At 37.1% G+C, this 13,156-nt stretch overlaps 1 protein-coding gene across 3 annotated transcripts in view; it reads left to right on the plus strand.

The window, feature by feature from the left end:
* Positions 1 to 798: 798 nt before the first annotated feature.
* Positions 799 to 13,156, plus strand: part of LOC106077633 (single-minded homolog 1-like) — a 98,341-nt gene continuing 85,983 nt past the window's right edge. For 2 of the 3 annotated variants that reach the window (XR_008778530.1, XM_013238373.2), the window contains exons 1-2: positions 799 to 1,256; positions 4,902 to 5,125. The gene's annotated coding sequence lies outside the window, so the exon portion shown is untranslated. Of the gene's footprint in view, positions 1,371 to 4,901; positions 5,126 to 13,156 lie in introns of all 3 variants that reach the window. The other variant, XM_013238380.2, reaches the window with a different exon arrangement.

Genomic DNA, 13,156 nt, shown 5'->3' on the forward strand with positions numbered 1-13,156 from the left:
CCTACACACCGAGTATTGATCTCAATGGGACGTCATTGGTTCACTTGTCGGACCATGACAGAACGACCAGACACAAAGACAACAAAAGCTGGGGCTGAGTTCGATTTATTAAAATATTAATTATATTAGAAATTTAATATTCTGTCTCTAAAATACGATTGAAAAGAAAAAAAAAAGAACTTTTGTGTCTCGAAAACAATAATTCATTTCTTATTCTAGATCAATGGAATGAATTCGTCCAAGAAGCTTCGATCCCTTGTTTTGTATTTTAAGGCACAGTCGAGAGATAATTACAAGAAAAACCCAGAAATCCCGACTCGCCCTTTCAATCTAACTCGCACTGAGTCCTGTCTTGTGGGAGAATAACAAGGGGACAGCTTCAAGTGAGACTAAGCCACGCCCACTTTCGCACCCCCTGAAAAGAGAAACGCACCACACCGTTATCGACCCGGGAGGACGGGGGGCGTGGAGTGGACCAATCCGGTGATCCCAACATCGCTTTTTTTTTTCTTCCCTCGCGGTGAACTCGCTCGCTCCGCCCCTCTGTTATTTCACCGCAAGCGGCTCGTGGTTCGACCGTTAGAAAAACTCTCTAACCCTTCCCTTGTCTCTCAACAACAACAAAAAAAAAAAAAATCTCATGCGGAATCGCGTCGAGAGTACGTGCCCGCCAATGTGATTGGAAGAGAACGAAAATTCTGCACGGATTTCTCTGTCCGCCCCCCCCCCCACCACGCCATTTCTTCCACCTCCTTTTTGTCAGGCCGTGCCGACATACAGCGATATCTATTAGTTCAATGGTAGGCCCGGCCGTTGTGTTAGTCAAGATAGGAGAGAAGGGGGAAAAAAATCACAACCGTTTTTTTCCTTCATTGAGTGAGACTGTGGTTCAGGAGGAGGAATAACACAACAACTCGCCCTCCTGTCCGTTTTCCTTTTAACCAATTGTTACCAGCTCGGGGAGGCACGAACGCTTGCAGCAGAAGTGACTCAAGTAAGCCATTGTGCACTTACAACACGCTGTCACGTACCCGGTTCTGACTTGCCCAGCAGACGACAGAAATAACACGGAGTAGGCAGATGATAATCTGAGGGGGAAAGAAGAATAATAACAACAAATAGTTTTAAAATCACTGTTTTTTTTTTCAATATATTTTTTTCCGAAGCAATATTTTGTGTGTGTGTGTTTTCTGCATCGGCAACGAACGTCACGTCTGCTTCTTACGTCTGCTTCACAATTAACGGATTCACAAAAGGTGGGAAACTTCAATGTGAACATTTTGTGGTGATTTTTGGTGATTAGTTTATATTTGAGGCTGTGTGCATTTTAATGTAATATTTCCTTTCATGGACAAGACCCGTGATTAAAAGTATTGACTGTGTTTTAGTTCTTACTAGCAGAAATACCCGCCGTTGCCTGTGTTTATTGTAAATGTCAAAAACAGTCAAAACCTTTTTTTTTTGTAAGGACCCCCCGGGTGGTGGCGCAAGGTTTTAATATATCACACGAGATCCTCGATGGTATAAAGAATGTTAACGCACAGTTTGATCAAGTATGGTTAATTATAAAGTGTTGATTTCTGTGAGGGACATATAAAGTAACTTTGTGTTGAATGTCATTGCTCATATAGTCTATTTATAAATTAGGGACCTGTGTTCTAACTTCAGTTTATCTTTCTTTGTGAGTTCACACACAGTGAGCTCCCTTTTTGTTCTATGCCAATAGATCGATATAAATCTACATGTTCATTTCTATAAGCATAACACATTGGTCAGATATGTAGAGAGTAAGTCTCAATATCTAGTAGTCTTTGTTGTTGCTATTCTGCTTTTGTTTTAGAGATTATGTTATAGCAGTGTTAACTTTCCATTCGGTTACTAATTGTAAGCGTTATAATGGAGATAACGTCAAATCCGATAGATCGTACCACATCGGGACGCCATCGTTTTGGTCCGAATAACCGATTTTGACTGTATTATAGGATTTGTTTCGGTACTTTAGGTTTCGGTCCTATTAAGCGCCTGGTTCGATTAAATAGGTGCTCCTTATTGACCGGATTCGACTCTAGTTCATTTCAACAATTAGCACGATTACTGGATTATTTGTAGCTTTAATGTCTTTTTCTGAAGCTAATTTACTGAACTATTTTATATCAAAAGTTTCTTTTAACAGTATCAGTCTGAACATGTCAAACAGACGGGGGGGGGGGGGGTGTGGATCCTTATCACAACAGTCAGTTAGTAAACATTCAGAAACGTCATTGTTAAGTGACATACAGTGTTTAGCATTGTGCTGCCTTGAAAGTTTCGACCTACAGTGTTGGACTGTGTCATTGACTATCATACCGATGACGAGTTGTTTTTTTTTCATATTGAAGCTAAGAACATTAACAAGACACGTTGAAAAAACTACTTCACTAATTAAAAGAATAATTGAGACTGGTAATGACATATTTAAAACTTACTCAGGGAAGGGGGGAGGTGGTCAAGCGATTAAGCGCTTTGCGTCTTTGCAGGTTTTCGTGGTTAAATCTTGCTTGGAGATTTTATTAATATCTTTCTGATGCAGATGGTCGTTGTGCTGGCAACATATCATCCTTGTAAACTGTTAGGCCATTAACAAGACCGGTATTTGCTCCTTGCGCCAATGGACGTCTGGATACAAACATACAGCTTACCCATTGGTTCAATAAATTAACTTGTGAATTGTGATGGCAGTGGTAGGCCACTGTGACATATTGCGCACATGCATAAACTAGGTTATTAGATTACACATCAATATGGGCAGTAGATCTTTGAGGTCACAGGTCCGGGCAATATCTGCGCTATTTCAAAACCTTTGCCTCTTCAGCTAAACAACATAAAGACCTTTAAATACTTACAATACCACTAACTGCTTTTAAGAGTAGTCATTTGTTGGGTACTCATTTGGAAAGTGGTCATATGGAATAAAGTCATTTAAAAAGTAATAAATTTGAGTAATAGCCATTGAAAAGAAATCATTTGAAGAAAGCCATTTGAATAGTAGTCGTTTTAGGAATAGTCGTTTGAAAAGTAGTCATTTTAATAATAGCCGTTTGAAAAGTAGTCATTTTAATAATAGTCATTTGGAAAGTAGTCTGAAAATGCTATTTTTAAATTATTTTACGAAATATATATAAAACTATTAAGTGCATCGAATCATCAACTAACAGCGTTATATGACATTAACATATAGAAGTATATTTCGGTATTACATTGCAGTATAACTTTGTAACAATAAAACAATAAGTATATCATTGTAACTTATGGCGCTATCCACCATAAACAGTACTGACTACTTCTGACACCAAAAGTTTTATTTACAAATTGTGTCCTACTTTCGCATTGCTATCTTTTTCTAGATCTCCGCAGCAAGGGCCCTAGATCCCCGCATCAAGGGGCCTAAATCCCCGCAGCAAGGGCCCAAGATCCCCGCAGCAAGGGCCATACATCCACACCTACATTTTTAAAACTTTATTTCTTTAAACCTAAACAACTTTGAATTTCCGAGAAAAAAAAATCCATAGTCCATGTCGGCAAGTTGAAAGTAAAAGCCATAACCAAAGTTAATGGTGTAAATGTGTTGGCATCATCTTGAGACAGTAAGTCGAGACGGGTGTCGAGGGCCGCGGTAAACTTTGCATTAGCTTCAGCCTTGTAGCCGCAAAGTGAAACGGGTTTATATCAATACAGCTCTATATGAGCCTAGTTCTTTTCTTGTCTATTAATATAACCTTATATAAACATGTGTTTTCTTGAGCGTAGTAGAACACATTTGATCTAGCAGTCAAGAGCTAGAGAAATAGAGATATGTCTATATGTAGGTATTTCTCGTTCGGTGATTGTATGTGTTAGATTTGGAGTTAAAAGGTATAGGATATGTATAGATGTATACAGACCTCACAGACATGTATACTGACCTCACAGACATGTATACAGACCTCACAGACATGTATACTGACCTCACAGACATCTATACTGACCTCACAGACATGTATACTGACCTCGCAGACATGGCTGACATACTGAATACACTGAAAGTACACACTTATTAAGACCCATGAGATGTGTAATTTAATTTTATTCATACTGTTAACGCTTAACTAATATAAAATATATTGCTGTAGACTTTTTAAATTACAGTTTCCGAAAGACTATGAATACAAACACGTTTTATTTAAAGTTAAAATTTTGATCCTTAGGGTTTCATTAATGACATTATAAATAATTGAAACACTTTCAAGTTCATGTGTGCTCTATCCTTGTTTTGTTTTTTCGAATAGTATTTTTTTATTTTTAAATATTTCTCAAACGTTTCCATTTAAATGAAAATAATCGTACTGCGTCTATGCCTGGTAGCTTGTTCACTTAAGTGTATTGCTTTTAATAGAAATAGTCTACTCTGATATGTTTGAAGTTCATTTAGAGTAGACAGTATGAACATAAATGTCACTGCTCTACATATGAAATCTTCGTGTTTCTGGTGTCTCTTCCAATGCGTCTAGTCTATGCTCTGATTCCAGGATTCATTCCTAGTCTCATGTTTTAATAATTTCCTGACATCACAAGTTGTTTGGTTCGACTCACTCTCTCAATCAACTCAATTTCAAACTGCAAATATGACCACGTCTCCCGGGGATTTACAGCGTCCCCCCAGTGTCCAGCAGATTTCTCCTCTAGCACACAAATAGTCAAAATCTTTGGGAAACTGACCATTTGTCCCTTGTCCAAAGCGCCCCCATCCTTTTTTTTTTATTCTTCAAATTTCTTCAGCGTGAGTTCGTGTGTGAATTACAAAAGGGATGGGGGGAAGGGGGAGTGCGATGGAGTCGACTCCCTGAAACCGGCAACGAGTTATTAATGGTGTTTTTCTGACACAGGCGAATTCCATCTTGTCGTATTTGTGTCAAGGATTTAGTCAATTGGTTGGTGCCGAGAAACAATCGTGCCAATAATTTGGAACCATTCACAACGTGGAGTAGTGCGGACGAGTGGATACAAAGGAAAATCTGCAGAGGACGTAGCTCGGACACGGGGAGGCTTATCTCAGCCACTTTCACTGGAATTAGCCGGACACTGGACACGGAGAGGACACTCGAAGAAGGTATTGTTTCTAGTTGCTCTTTTCAACATGCTCTCTGAATGCTAAATGGTGACACACGTTGAGATTGATAAACATTTTTCTTAATTAAAACAAGAACAATGAATGTCTAAGTATGTAGAGACAAATATGCATTGTATCCTGATATAAATTATACTTCGCGAGATAAATTTTAGAGACTGTAGGTCTACATATTAAGACAGATTATTGTATGGATGGTTTCTGATAGGCCTATAACTTGCGCCATGTTTTCTACCGTTTTAGTTACGCATTAAATCTTATCAATAGTACAGCCTAACACTTCCCTACAGAGTTGGAATCCAAACAATTTTCTTTGAAATTGTATAGTTTATGTATATCTGTAGGAAAAAGAATTATTGGCTAATTGGCCACACAGGGAAAACTCTGGTTTGACCGTTATAGTTTTTTTTTAAAGTATAATAATCTAATGATGAAATTTTGCCTGGACGTCTAGACAATTTGTAGCCACACACGCCTACGTCAGCGGGTAACTCCGCATGTCTTCAGTCAAGAGTGAAATAAATGAATAGACGTTCAGGAACATTTTACGCACCGTCTTCTATGTCTAGATCTATTCACCTATCCCCAAACTAGAATCTGTTGTTTTAATGTTGCCCTTTAAGGAGCAAAGTAGAAGGGAAAATAGCAGTAATTTTGCTTTAAATATATATACATATATTACTTGTTTATTAGTGTGTTTGTACTTGTAGTGTTGATTGCTGTCACAGTAAAGACATTAAATTCAGTATTCTAATTAACCGTAATAGCGGAATATGTATAATGAAATGGAAATAATAACCAGAGTATTACAGGTGGTTGAATTGGAAATAAACTGAAGTGTATTCTAATCTGAATCACTTATGATCTAATTGTCAGTGGAAAAAAACCAACTTGTCGGAGAATGTCTATGCTCAAGGGAAAACATCATAAAATCCTATATAATAAAAAAAAAGACTTATCGACACACAAACTACATCCGCGCTACATGTCTGTCATTTTGAACACTTGTGTAGGCCTTAAACAAAAACCCACTTAGAATTTAAAAAAAAAATGACTTAACACATATAAAATATAATCCTTTGATTTTTGTTTAAATGAAATAGTTATTGTTTACTAAACTCAAAAGAGTTCCAAAAATCGATATATAATGTTCACATTATGGATGACAGAAAAAACATACAGAAAAGAACACAATATTCTCAACTTTTTATAGATTTAAATATATGTTGAATTTAACAAAAATCTATGAAAAAAAACAACCAACATGAATAGAATAAAAAGATTAATAAAACTCAAAATTTCTATAGCATGGTTATACATTTTATATACCAAAGATGATTAGAAAAACATAAATTTATATTCATTAAACTTTATAAATCTTTTTTCATCTCTTTTTATTATCAATTTATTGACTATATTTTTTTCGAGCCCTTTAATCTTCTCTGTTGTTTAGACTTCAAGCTACCTGATATAAATTGGAGACAACCGACTGGGGGGTGCAAAAAACAAAACACAAGACCATAAAAGAGGCAAAAGATTACCCTCTCCGATTGGCCTAAAAAAAATAAGTTTAATTAAACACACGGAAGTTATTTTAAGTACGCAATCCATTTATTCTCATATGTCCAGCTATTGGCATAATTTTGGTGATTTCAAAACTACAATAAGGCCTATAAAAGAGGCCAAAGGCCCAAAGTTTCCTATGATGATCAAGCTAAAACTGAATAGCGCAAATTCTGAGGCTTCCTATAAATAAAAAAAAAATGTTTCAGATCTACATTCACATTTTGAATTTATAGGCCGTTTCCATATCCGGCATTTCTCTCACGGGCCGCATCGTCACCAAATATTTAAAATAATGTCAGTCCGTTAGAAATGATCTTCTGCAATTTCATAATGCACTCTTGGCTATTCGAGTTGCGGACAGCACTGCGTCACAGTCCACTTTAAGCTAATGACATACACTTTAGTTAGGATATGTTGCAAAAAATACTTTTAAGTCAAAATACAATTTTTTTTATTTTTTTTAACCCATTTCCTCCAGTTATAACTTGTTATGGTCAAGTATTGTCGAATATTTACAATTATTAATTTTGTATTCCTTTGATTGTTTCGTCTTCTTTGATGACACGGGAAACACACGTGGAGTTAGACGTTTGGGGGTTCACAAACAAAGAAGAGGACTGCCACGATGGGTTTGTCATTACCAATAGCATGACAAGATTTGCACCTAAGGCTAGCCTTTTTTTTATGTATCCGGGTACAGAGTATTGGAAGTGTTACTAAACTATGCATTTTTAGAAGTTGTATGATAATTATTGTGCAATTCTAAAATCAAATTTCTAAGTTCTTTCTCTTTTGGCACAAAGTCACTTTTATTTTGTAGTTGGCAACAGTGATCTTTAACTATAGCACAATTCTCCTTCATTTCCTTCAAAATCCCTCTCAATCTTTTTCTTTTACGTTTTTCTTGTTTTTCTTTCGGTTCCTCATATTTCTCCATATCGCTTTCCCTTCTCTTTCTATGATGCTGCATTAAAAGTCTCCATTCTCTCTCTCCTAATTAACGATACCAACATTAATTTGACTCTATATATAAATTAAATTAATTGTTTGGTTTTCTAAATTTTAATTTGTGTTATATAAAAAAAGCATGCATTCTCCTATAATTCTATACCAAAAGTAATGTGTTCTGATTACAAACAAAAATGCTATTCAAGTTTAATCATAACAGGGTAGAATGTACAACTACGAAAAATGAACAATTCTTTCAGAACATGAACAATAATTACGGAGATAAAGAGTTAATGAATGTAAACCGGATCTTAAATATCGGTATCCAAAAACAAAGAGGAGATAACCGTGTTTATAATGTTTCCTCGCTATCCCCAAATAATATCAGCACCTGAGTCTTTGAGAGGAGAAGGTAAAGAAAGCACGGGGAGATCAGTCCCGACAAAGATTTGAACCACGGACTTCCGACTTTAAATCATCGCCTAACAGCGACAAGGGTGCTTTCATCTGACTTGACCATAAATCCCGAGAGCCTTTTTAAGTCTCTTGGGTCTGTGGTTCGAATCCTCCTCGGAACTTCTGTTTATGTTTGACCCTATTTTGTTCCCCATCTTCTTTCAATAACTATTGCACTTTTAGTACAAGATGTGAATCTTCACCTAACCTACAACTGACCGGACAAACACACAACAAAAATGCTTGTTTTACTGTATTTGTATTCACACTTCCGCTGTCTGTGGGTTTAGACTCCGGTCTGTTACATTTGTCAGATTGATTTATTGATAGATTGATTTCGTGGAGGCAAAGCTATACGTCCGTCAGCCGGGGCACCCCTTAGAACAACCCGAACTTGAGTTAGTCATCTAATATTTAAATTGGCGAGTCCATTGTTCCGACAGGAAAAGGGGTGATTAAGTTGGAGATTGGGCGAATGCATCTAACCATTCTCCCTTTGTATATATGGATAAACGATTTACGACTTTGAAGATCTGTTTGTATCTTAGAATGTCAATGAAATAAAGCTTTTGTTTATAAACTATTATATCCATCAAAGTTTCAATGAAGGTATGTTATTTTCTTCTTACGATTAGACTAACAGTATACGTTTATAAAGTTTACAATAAGAGAGTTGCTTGTAACAGGTCCATATTTGTCAGTTGTTTAGGCGAACTATTTATAAATGGACTAGAGTTCAGGGCGCAAAGATATACAGAACTTTCCATTGCCAGGTAAAGCTTGAGACTTGAACCCGTAAATCTTGTGCGTAATTGCCTTGTAGACCACCTCCCAGCCAACTCATTCCCTCCCACCTCGTAGAGCGTGTATTCATTTCCAACTCTGTCATTCCTCTTCGTTCTTCCTCTCTACAACTTCTCTCTCTGCTCCCTCTCCCTCCTCTAACAGAGAGTGTCTCTATTGTTTCGGGTTAGTTAAAGAAGGTAAAGGGGCCAGGGTGGTGGGACAAGATGTCTCTATTGATTTCGGCATTACAGTGACTTGTGAAGATATTGACATTCAAACGGGGGAAAAGTCGGCAATCATTTGGAGGTGAAGTGAAACATATCGTATAGTTGGGCGTCTTCAAATAATCATTTTCTTGCTAATATCAATTTAAAAAATACTTCGATATCCGACAACGCTTGTACTGCTAACGAGGGGGCATTAAAACTCATATATCCATACTTGTCATTCCGTTCTATTCCATCAACAATACCTGTTGTTACTTTTTATCTCATATTTTAGAAATCAATGTGTTCTCATTGTTGATAAGAATTTTAAGCACTGGTTACAAAGAAAAGAAGGTGAGATTTGGCCTTGAAACTTGAAATAGACATTTACATTTACACAATTTACCAGATAACCCTGTGGGTGGATGTGTGTGTTTAGTATGGGGGGCTGTTGAGACATACGGCTAACTCTTTCACAACTTGATTGTCGTACGCTTCTGCTCTCAAGGAATATGTCATAGATAAACCAGTCCAATTCTTCCTGTGAGCTACCCATCTTAGAGTTACTTCCTCTTTCACCTGATAATGTGCCTTGTAGGAGTTTCTCCCTTGCTCCGTTCCTTTCACATATGGCAGTGCAGCAAACACACTGAACAAGTTGTCAGAGACGTCACTTGCACTAAAAACCGTTTCTAACGTCGGCTTCCACTCAAAGTCAATGTACGACGTCCAAAGCGAAACTTGAACACCGAACGTAAAGATAGTTCAGTAACAAATGGGTTGGTAAAAGTTCCTATTGATATGTGTCCGTGTTTGTAAGTGTGTGAGACAGTAAGAATGTGTATGTGTGTAAAAGTATGAGAATGTGTATGAGAGAATAATAATGTGTGTGAAAGTATGAGAATGTGAATGTGTGAGAGAGTCTTAGCAGGTGTATTTGTGTTTGAGTGGAGCCAAAAAGGACCCCGGGAGTGGGTAAAACTGAAAGATATCAAATGTGTATGTACGTTTTACTCATTCTAATGTTGTGTGTGTCCGGGAGGAGTCTACTATGTAGCGAAGTGTTGTACAACTTACTACGATTATGGAACGCACGTTGAAAGATGTAGAACAAAATACACTATAAACTTGTGACTAGCTAGAAGAGAGTACACAGGGAGCATGGTATCTTCAGAATAAAAACACGAGTTCAGTGATATAATGTTCAGATCCACTCTAAGGGTAGATTTGTAAAATCTCTCTCTCCATCCTTCTCTGCTCTAGGGTACGAGTACACAGGACCTAGTTTATTCTTATTATTAATTGTTTAATTTTCGAAACTGCATAAACCGTGGGTACTAAATACCGTACTTACATGGGTACTGAATAACGTATTTTTTTATAGGTATTGAATACCCTATTTATATGGGTACTAAATATAAAATCTACAAAGTTATTGAATACCCTATTTACAAGGGTACTGAATTCCCTATTTTGTAATTTACAAGGGTATGTATGGAATACTTTTACATGGGTACCGAATGCCCTATTTTGTAATTTACAATGGTGTGAATACCATATTCAAAGTAAACCTATTTGTAAACTGACAAATGTATCGGAACCACAGCCAATGCAAACTAATAACATAGAAATATTACATGAAAAATATTTTTAAAATACTTTTTTAAATCAAAGTTTATATGAGAGAAAGAATCGCTGCCATCTCTCTCAATAACCCAAGATTTATGTCCTTTTTTATATAATACATAATTAATTAATTGCAAATAGACAATTAACTAATTAGTTAATTTTTTTAATTGACTCATGTGTTGTCACAGATAGTGAACAATTGTGCAAAGTTTCAACTTCATCCAAGAAAGGAAAGTTTGAAAAAAAAACCTGTGGAAAATTTGTCCCAGACAGACAGACAGATGGAGTGAGTTGCTATTGTCCCAGACAGACAGACAGACAGATGGAGTGAGTTGCTATTGTCCCAGACAGACAGACAGATGGAGTGAGTTGCTATTGTCCCAGACAGACAGACAGATGGAGTGAGTTGCTATTGTCCCAGACAGACAGACAGATGGAGTGAGTTGCTATTGTCCCAGACAGACAGACAGATGGAGTGAGTTGCTATTGTCCCAGACAGACAGACAGATGGAGTGAGTTGCTATTGTCCCAGACAGACAGACAGATGGAGTGAGTTGCTATAAGCTTTGTAAAGACTGGAAACGAGACCATTTTTCTTGTCTCAATTCCACATGCCGTATACATCGAAAACGAATGAACTCACGTGTACTCATGCCTCAGATAGTCTTTTTAACAACAGAAGGAGTCTACATTTAGACATCTAGACTATTCTAAGAGAACGCTTATATATAGATGTAGGTTATCTATATCGGTTTCCCGTAGTAAAGAAAATGTACGATTGATAAGCATTGTCCAGTCTATGTATTAATAGCCTGTGCTATAAATGTTCTTATGTCTACAGTTTTAACCACGCAAAAGCAGGAAAAAAACTTACAAAGAGCTAAGTAAAATTTGTTCCCCCCTTTAAAGTCTCAAATGCAAACACACTACTACTGAACCAAGGTCTTGACCCCATATCAACTCCAGCGTGCATATACACACATACACACACGCCAGTACATACACACACTACATCGTCAAACACAGCGGCGACAGGCTTACTCCTTTCTTCATTAATTCCCGTCATTCAAATTTCCTCCATTCTGACTGTATTATGAACGCGCCATCTTGTAATCCTTATCGTCAGCCACACACTTTTTCTCGTTTTATAATTATGACTCTACTCTAAGAAACTGAATCAGAAGAGGTGGGTGGTCCAACTGGTCTGGGGGAACAACAAAACACGGAGAAAATGAAAAACTATGTTGGTTGATATTGCCGGAACAAAGACGCGGAACAAAACCGATTAAAGTCAAGACATATTTTTTTTTTGGTTTGTGTCACTCAAAAAGTCGAAGTGCAAGTTTCAACGGAACAATAAGCGCGGCAGGCAACAGTGAATGTACTGTGCCGAAATTAGGAAACGGGAATTCCCTATACTTTTTCGTTAGCTGGTAAGTCAACAAAATGTTAACATGTGTCAGAGTTGTCACAACGGAAGAGACTTCTTGGTCCGCGGATAGCGCTGTTCAATAGAACTGTAGTAACTGAGCCACCAACTCGGCGTCATAGATAGACTTACACATTCTGTGCTAGACGGTCTCAGCGTTAGGCTACTAGCACGCGCCGGCTGAAAAAGAGTTGTAACATTAGGCATTTGATGCAGTGATCTCTTTCTGCTTCTCTCTCGCTCTTAACCCCCAACTTTTCCAACTTTTAGAATCCATGAAGAACAAGTAAGCGATGAAATAGAAACATGTTAAAAATACATTATGTATTCATACATCCCCAAAGCTTGTCCTGTTTGAAATGAAAAAAGGGAGAGAATTTGTGCGATTTTTTGTTTGTCATATGCAAAAACATATTTATGCTAGAACAAATTCTTACAAGTGCTCCTTCTCCTCTAGGGCCATTAGAGAATGGATTGAGTTGCTTGAATCAGACAGGAAAACTAACGAATAATCTATAAGATATGAAGATATGATTATTTCTGAATGTTTATAAATTTGTTTTTACTTTATAAGTGATCTTCATCAAATGATCGAACTTGATGGGTCGAGAATTGTAAGGAAAAAGGGTGAGATATGTCATAACTAGTCGTATTAGTGCAATCAATTCACTAACATGGCAACCTGCACCGCTTTTTATCTAAACAAACATTTCTGTTTGTATGGTATATGTGTTTGTATGGTACATGTGTTTGTATGGTACATGTGTTTGTTTCATCCCGCGGCGATATTTCAATTTCGTGTGCACTATAAATACGAAGTAACACTTGATCTGTTTCACTAACAGATTCGATTGGCCCGATTACAAACTTCTCATTAACATAATATGTACTTGGTCGCCTGCTTCAAATGTGAGCAAACATGGCGGCGTGAGTAGAGAAGCAGCCAATGTCAATTTGACGTGTGAAAAGAGTAAGCAAAAAAAAGGACTAGGT

Source organism: Biomphalaria glabrata, chromosome 6 (genome assembly GCF_947242115.1).
Source record: "Biomphalaria glabrata chromosome 6, xgBioGlab47.1, whole genome shotgun sequence".
NCBI lineage: Eukaryota > Metazoa > Mollusca > Gastropoda > Planorbidae > Biomphalaria > Biomphalaria glabrata.